Below are 8618 nucleotides of genomic sequence, written 5' to 3'. Positions count from 1 at the left end.
TTAGACATGGTCTCCCATGGTCTCCTTATAGCCATAGTGGTGATATCTGGACTGAAAAAGTACACATTGAGGTGGATTAGAGTTATGTTGAATGAACAGACCCAGATGACATCAGTGCTACAGAGTCCTCCTGACAGCCCCTTACTTTTGGCACTCCTCTGTGACCACAGCACTTGGGCCAACACTCTTGAATATCTTGATTTTCTCCCTGTATGATGGGATGGAGATCACCTTCAGCTCCTTTGTAGATGAGAGCAAGCGGGGGAAGCCTTTGAGATGCCTCATCTAGTCACCCTGCTTCCAGCAGCAGAGTCAGACAATACAATATTGAGGTCTCCTCCAACACGAGTTCTTCTGTCATTCAATGAATCTTTCTCTTGGAGAGCTCACTGAAGATAGGATAGGCAGAGGAAGGAGAAAAGACACAGAGGCAGAAGTAAAGAGAGAAACTGTGCCACTGTAAACACAGCAGTTCCTCTGAGCAATGTTTCCCAATTTGAACCATCAGTAAGATCATTTATTTTAATAAATGGCTGCAATAAGCTATTCACATAATATGCGAGAAAATAATCATATGGTTAGTACATACCCTTGGTGCTGTTAATAAAAAAATACGAAAAAAGTTCATGAAAATTCATAAAAAAATAGCAATGCTGGAAAGGAAGAGTTTTTCACCTATTAGGAACAGTTCTTTCCTGCAAAGATTTCAAGATTGTCCTACATTCAGGGCTTGCTTCAGTTATCCACAGAGAGGTGCTCACTGCCTCCAGGATTGCTTGGGGAAGCTGAAGCACCCATGTGGGAAATGTGTCCCAGGAGACATGGGAGCCCTTCTGGAGCAGGAGCTGGTACGCAGGCAGAGTGGCTCAGGGGTGGTGCAGGGCATCAGCTGCCTCCAGCACTGCTAGGGTGGCTGAGCAGGGACCTCTGCAACACAGCAGCACATTGTGTCCCCTTGGATTCTGGCTGTGAGGTCACTTCTGACTGGCCAGCAATGGGCAAAGAGATACTTGGAGGTCTAGAAATCCATTACAATCCTGCTACCAACAAGATGAAACATTTGGAGAGGTCAGGAGAAGATGGGACAAGGGAGATGGGAGATCTGTGGGAGGGAATAGGGGCTTGGCCAACAGAGATTGAAGACTGTGAAGAGGTAAGATCTGTTCAGGTAATTTTGATGCCACTGCGACACTGACTGTGAAAACATTCATATTAGGCCTTTACCCTGTTTCTAACCAGTAACCTTAAGTCTGAAGCCTACCTCTAAGTGCTACCCCTCACCCTGAAAGGAATCCACTTCTCTAATCCATCATGTCCAATTTTATCTTGAAGCCAAAGTCCATTCACATAACCCCTTACCCATACTCTTATCCTATAGATCACCCTAATCCCTTACCCATACCTCTAGCATTAAAACATTGGCCTTAGCCCCAGTCGTAACCCCAGCCCTAAACAAAACCCTAAGGCACAAAGGTAGCCCATACCCTAAACACTAACCAGACACCCTCCACAGAACACGAAACCTACCCTGTGACCCTTTGCCTAATCACTAACCATGAAAGGTGAGTTCTAATCCCTCAACCTTAACCTGAAGCCCTAACCTTCAAATCCTTTTTTTCCCCATGCTCGAACCCCCTCACCTTCAACCCTTCCTAACCCTGAACTGCCTGAAGAAGGTTGGGAAGAGAATGAAGTCTCCTCTAGAATGCTGGAGGAAGGGACATGGTTTTAGGCGCTTGTAATCTCTGGAGACTTTGGACACCATGGACCTCTGATAGAAGGCCTTGTTTGGGGGGAAGGTAGAAGGTCGTCACTCAGCTGACATGGCGTGAGGCTCTCCTGGACAAGTTTTTCACAAGCAGACAACTCAGGGCTGCTGGAAGATGTAGAGTGCTGCTTTGGGTGCAGTGAGAGTGAGGTGGTAGGACAGAAAACGCTGAGGGAAGTCAGCAAGACAAATTATAGCAGGGCTGAGCAGAGAGGAAGAATCACCTCCATCGAGCCTTTGGCAGTGTTCTTCCTAACGCAGCCCAGGATGTCATTGTCTGCCTATGCTGCAAAGGTGCAAAACCAGGAGAATAGGGAGAAAATGGAGCCAGCCAAAATCACTGTTGTACTTGATGGGAAGAGGAGGGCCAATGGGCATCAACTGAAACAAGGGAAGAAAATCTTTCTCCCTATCAGGACACTTCAGCAGTGAAGGAGAGTTCCCAGAGAGCTTGTGTCATCTCCATCCTTGCAGATTTCCAACCCCCAAATGAATAAACCCCTGACCAAGCTGCTCTGAGCCCATAGCTGACCCTGCTGAGGGAAGGAGGTTGGTTTTCCTGGAGATCTCATGAGGTCCCTTCCAGCACAAATGTGTCTGTTGTTCCATCCACAACAGCTCTTTCCTTTACGGTGGGAGGGAAAGCTCTCAGGTTCCCAGTGACCACTGAAGTCAGACAGAAAGAGGTTTGCTCAGATGATCTGTAGCTTTTTCATCCTACTCGTGGCATTGCTCAGATGTGAGGCTGCTTGGCAGGTACCCCTGAAAGACCCTGATTATTTCCTTTGCTTCACCTTCTCTTTCCTTTTCCCCTCTTCTCCCACTCACAGTTTCTTCCCCTTGACCATCCTGGTAGGATGGGAGTGGGAGACAAGGGGTGATGGACATAGAGCAAAACACATGAAATTCTGCCTCAAACCAGGAAAAAAACTTTTTGACCGTGAGGATGGTCAAACACTGGAACAGGTTGCCCAAAAAGGTTGTGTATCTCCATCCATGGAGATATTCCAAACCCACCTAGACAAGGTGCTGAGCAACCTGTTCCAGCTGACCCTGCCTCATCTGGGGGCTTGGACTAGATGATCTCCAGAGGTCCCTTACAACTGCAACATTTTTGTGATTCTGTGAGTACAAAGGAGAAAAGTAAGACAGGAAGAAATGGACCACACACAACATTGAGCAGAGAAATATGGTGGGATCCCAAGGAGGGGACCCAAGCTGGAGCAGGGCAAAAGTGTGAGGAGGAAGGAGCAGCAGAGATGTTCTTTACTGACTGTTAGCCCCCTCTTCACCATCCCCTCTGTCCCTCTTGGGGTTGGGGTGGGTACATGAATTGGGAACCATGGAGTAATTCGAGCCTGGGAGAAAGTGTGAGGAGAATGGTCAAGATATTTTTGTCATTTATTCTCACAATCCAGATCTTTTTATAATTGGCAAAAAATTAATTTGATCTTCCCCAAGTCAATGTGTCTTTACCCATGACAATAATTTGTACCTGATCTCCTTTACTTTATCTTGACCCATGAACTATTCCATCTCATTTCTTCCCTTTAAACAGTTGTGTCAGCGGGTGAGTGCCTGAGCAGCTGGGTGGGTGTCTGCCTGCTGACCAAGGCTAACCCCCTACAGAACCACCACATCAGGACTGCTCTATGGGGCTTCACATCACAGGAAAGACCCTGAACAGGCTGGAATGAGTCCCACAGAGGCCAGAGGGATGGTTACAGCCTTGAGCACTTTATGGATAAGGAGAGGCTGAAAGATTTGGGTTCTTGAGAAATCCCTCAGAGCCAAACACAGGAGCAAGGACCCAGGCCAGTTGGCAGGATCTCAGTCAATGGAGATTTTGAACATTTTGACCTGGAAAGGCTGGAGAGGTGGGCCTGTGTGAACATCATGACGTTCAACAAGGCCAAGTGCAAGGTCCTGCACCTGGGTCAGGGTAACCCCCGGTATCAATACAGGCTGGGGGAAGAAAGGATTGAGAGCAGCCCTGTCGAGAGCGGGTACTGATGGACAAAAAGCTGGACATGAGCCGGCAACATGCACTGGCAGCCCAGAAGGCCAACCGTACCCTGGGCTGCATCAGGAGAAGCGTGGCCAGCAGGGCAAGGGAGGTGATTCTGCCCCTCTACTCTGCTCTGGTGAGACCTCACCTGGAGCCCTGTGTCCAGCTCTGGAGCCCTCAGCACAAGACGGGCATGGAACTGTTGGAGCAGGGCCAGAGGAAGGCTACAGAAATGATCTGAGGGCTGGAGCCCCTCTCCTATGAGGACAGGCTGAGAGAGCTGGGGCTGTTCAGCTTGGAGAAGAGAAGGCTGTGGGGAGACCTTATTGCAGCCTTTCAGTTCTTAAAGGGACCCTATAGGAAATATGGGGACAATCTTTTTAGCAGGGCCAGCTGTGAGAGGACGGGGGTAATGGTTTTAAACTGAAGCAGGGTAGGTTCAGATTGGATCTAAGGAAGAAATTCTTTACAATGAGGGTGGTGAAACACTAGAACAAATTGCCCAGAGAGGTAGTAGTTGCCCCATCCCCGGAAACATTCAAGACCAGGTTGGACGGGGCTCTGAGCGATCTCATCTAGTTAGCGGTGTCCCTGCTCACTGCAGGGATGTTGGACTAGATGACCTCTAGGGGTCCCTTCCAACCCAAACCATTCTATGATTCTATGATTCTATGATTTGTTGAGAGGCCATGAGCACCTGATTTACTTAGAGCTGTCTGAGAGTGGGCTTGCTTGAGACCAGCTGCGGCAAGAGCAATCATAGAATCATGGCATAATTTAGGTTGAGAAAGACCCTTAAGATCATCAAGCCCAACCATTAACCTAACACTACCAACTACACTTCTAAACCATTTCTCTAAACATTGCATCTACACATCTTTTAAATACCTCCAGGAGTGTGTAATCAGTGTCAGTAGGAAACTGGTTTCCTTGTTATTAATACTGGCAGTGGAGTTGGGTGTCACTGAGCCCCAGAGGAGAATGGGGGTGTCCATGCAGCAAAGTTCCATCCTCAGAGCTGGTGTGTTTGTCCAGAGAGGGAAATGGCCGGTGCGTGGGACTGATCTGGGACAATTTTGCTGGGGCAACTTCCCCAGGATATAGATGGAATATGGCAGAGACCAGGCCCTATTGCACCTTTGGCACCTTGCTCTGCACCATGAGAACCTTAATTGTTGCTCCCACCCTGCACACACAGCTTAGATCTACACTGACCTTTTTCTTGGATGGGCTCTTCCCAGCCAAGCCCAGCTCTTCCCCAGATTTCCTCACATCCACTGCCCTCTCCTCAGCTCAGCCCCTCCTCAGCTGTCCCCAAATCTCTTGCCTTCTCCACAGCCCAGGCCACCAGAGCAGCCCAGTCTGGACTGGTACCATGGCAGTGCCCAGCACAGGGTGCTGCAGAGCTCTGGGCACTCACGCCACAGCCCCAGCCCATCTGAAGGGCACAGCAGGTCCAGGGGGACAGAGACAGATGGTCAGGTTCCCCATCAGACCCAGTGATGGTGCTTTCTCAAGCAAACAGAGGCTGCTCACTCTCTGGCTCTCCTGATTTCATGTTGCAGGTAATGCACAATCTGGACTGAATATGCCCCCCTCTTCTGCTCCCACCAGCCCTGCTCCCCACAACAGCACAACAATCCTGGCCCTGGCCCTCCTCAGGCAGCTCCTGCATCTCTCCAGTCTCCCCTCCCTGTGCCTGCTGGCTCCCCACTGATTCCCAATGCACCACAGAGTCCTTGTTCATGGAGACATCGATTTAGTGCTTTACTTTTGGGGGACTTCACTTTTGAGGGTGTGTCCTGGTTTCAGCTGGGACAGAGTTAATTTTCTTCCTAGTAGCTGGCACAGTGCTGTGTTTTGCATTTAGTACTAGAAGAATGTTGATAACACCCTGGTGTTTTAGTTGTTGCTGGATAGTGCTTAGACTGGCCAAGGACTTCTCAGAAGCTCTGCCAGGGGCACAAGAAGCTGGGAGGGGCCACAGCCAGGACAGCTGACCCCAACTGACCAAAGGGCTATTCCGTACCATATGACATCATGCTCAGTATATAAGCTGGGGGAAGAAGGAAGGGGAGGATGTTCAGAGTTATGGCATTTGTCTTCCCAAGTCACCGCTACGTGTGATGGAGCCCTGCTTTCCAGGGGATGGCTGAGCACCCACCTGCCCATGGGAAGTGGTGAATGAATCTCTTGCTTTGCTTTGCTTGCGTGTGTGGCTTTTGCTTTCCTTATTAAACTGTCTTTATCTCAACCCATGAGTTTTCTCACTTTTACTCCTCTGATTCTCTCCTGTGGAGGAGTGGCTGAGTGAGAATGGGCACGCCTTAGTCCCGTTCGACAGCCCCTGCTCTTAAGCGGATGTGGGCGGAACTATGACCGGAAGAGAAGGAGAAGCCCCTCCGCATGGACAGATGATCTGTCCCAATCATGGTAGCGATGGAGGCGTGTGTATAGTGGCGTTCTACCAACCACAGTGTGACATGTGTGTATGTTATGGTTTTCTGCCTATATATGCTTTTGTTAGCTGCGCAATAGAGGAGAACGACCGTACTCATATTGAGATTCCATCGTTACTCCGGGCCGACTTCCCATTCCAACACTCTCCCCCGTCCCATTGCGGGGGGAGTGAGCAAGCGGCTGCGTGGTGCTGAGTTGCCAGCCGGATTAAACCATTACAGGGTGATTCACCTTCTCAAACTCCATTCATTCCAATCCCAGGGCATGTGGGGACTCCCCATCCTCTCCTTACCCTTCCAAATTCATTTCCAGAGAGTCTGCTTTATGCACTCATTCTTGTCATATATGAACAAACCTGAGGAGATAATGGGAGCTCATGAACCATTTCCCCTCCCATTGGACACCAGGAAGAGAGCTTTGAACTCTAGAACATTTGGTCCAGTGGAACCCAATAACACCATAAGCTTAACCCCTAAAATATTGAGAACACAAGGAGAATAAACTCTTTAGAATACCAGTTCCTTGGATGTTTCCCTGGAAGCAACATTGTAGGAAGAGCCCAGCCTTCAGGCACTGCACCTGGGAGATTCCCTTTTATTGAAGAGCTGCTATGGGGCATGCCACACCTGACAGAGTGTTGTGCAGGTGTGAGACACAATAGTATCAATCCTCAAGACAATTAGGACAAACCCAAAAAATTATCTAAATGCAGGATTATCACAAGAGAAAAAAGAACCATTGTGGCCAAAGGTAAAAACTGGTAAATGTGAGGAGAAGAGGAGGCAAATTATTGTTGGTGAGACAGAGTCCATTGTGCCAGTTTCCATAGGGCCTCCTTGATCTCCTGGTTCCTCATGCTGTAGATGAGTGGGTTCACTGCTGGAGGCAGCACTGAGTACAGCACTGCCACCACCAGATCCAGGGATGAGGACGAGATGGAGGGGGGCTTCAAGTACGCAAAAACAGCAGTGCTGAGATATCACAGCCAGGTGACGGAGGCACATGGAAAAGGCTTTGTGCCGTCCCTGCTGAGAGGGGATCCTCAGCACGGCCCTGAAGATCTGCACATAGGGCACCACAATGAAAACACCCTAAGACTAAGCAGACACCAACCACAAGAAACCTAGCTTCCCTGAGGTAGGAATCTGAGCAAGACAGCTTGAGGATCTGGGGGATTTCACAGAAGAACTGGTCCATGGCATTGCCTTGGCAGAGGGGTAGTGAAAATGTGTTGGCAGTGTGCAGCACAGCACTGAGAAACCCACTGCCCCAGGCAGCTGCTGCCATATGGACACAAGCTCTTCTGCCCAGCAGGGTCCCGTAGTGCAGGGGTTGGCAGATGGCAACATAGCGGTCATAGGCCATGACAGTGAGAAGAAAAAACTCTGCTGTGATCAAGAAGGCAAGGATAAAGGTCAGGGCAGCACATCCTGAGTAGCAAATGGTCCTGGTGTCCCCCAGGGAATTGACCATGGCTTTGGGGATAGTGGTGGAGATGGAACCCAGTTTGAGGAGGGAGAGGGTGAAGAGGAAGAAGTACATGGGGGTGTGGAGGTGGTGGTCGCAGGCTACGGCAGTGACGATGAAGCTGTTGCCCAGGATGGAAGCCAGGTAGATGCCCAGGAAGAACCAGAAGTGCAAGAGCTGCAGGTCCCACGTGTCTGCAAATGCCAGGAGGAGGAACTCATTCAGTGAGCTGATGTTGGACATTTGCTCACTCATGTCATGGGGACCTGTCCAAGGATGAAAAGATTTTAAGTTAGCAGAGATCTCTAAGCAAAATGAAAACCGGTTCCCATAGACTCTGCTCATTCTGCACACATGACCTTTTCATTTGCCAGGAGATCTTCCTCAGCCCTAAGGCTGGAGCTCTGGTTGATATTGGCTGAATGTGTTGTGAGGAGCAGGGTCTCTGTGTGCTGGCTGCTGAGGAGCCAGCCCTGCTCTGCAGCAGTGGGTTCATAGGAGCACTTGGTTTGACTTTGTCAGATGAAACCGCTCCTGACACAGAAGGGCCTGTCAGCATCTGAACTCCCAGTGACAGAGGAACTGGGTTAGCAGAAGGCAGTTTGATAGGTTTAGGGATTTTTACAGCTCTGCCCGTGTCCCCTCAGGGGTGTTCTTGGATGTCAGAAACCCTCAGAATTTTTGCTGCACTCAGGGAGAACAGAGTGAGTCCTGCAAGGCAGGAGGGTTCCCTGTGGCTCAGAGCAGAATGAGAGGAGCTGGTTTGTCCATCCGTCTTGTTCCCAGCCGCCTGAGGCTTGAATCTTCATGAGATGGAGGGCAATCACACTCATGTCATGCAAGCAGACACTGCTGAGATTAGAGGGATCCAGTGCAGACCACTAAATGTCTCACCCTTTCTCAAGGTCTTCTAGC

The 8618-nt window shown here is 49.7% G+C and overlaps 1 pseudogene; it reads right to left on the bottom strand.

Moving 5' to 3' along the window:
• LOC118451729 lies at nucleotides 1-7601 on the bottom strand (annotated as a pseudogene).
• Between the last annotated feature and the right edge of the window lie 1017 nt (nucleotides 7602-8618).

This window comes from Egretta garzetta, unplaced genomic scaffold, assembly GCF_000687185.1.
Source record: "Egretta garzetta isolate BGI_Z169 unplaced genomic scaffold, ASM68718v1 scaffold592, whole genome shotgun sequence".
Classification (NCBI taxonomy): Eukaryota; Metazoa; Chordata; class Aves; order Pelecaniformes; family Ardeidae; genus Egretta; species Egretta garzetta.
Note: the sequence above shows the minus strand (reverse complement) of the source record. Positions and strands in the feature narration are given on the sequence as shown.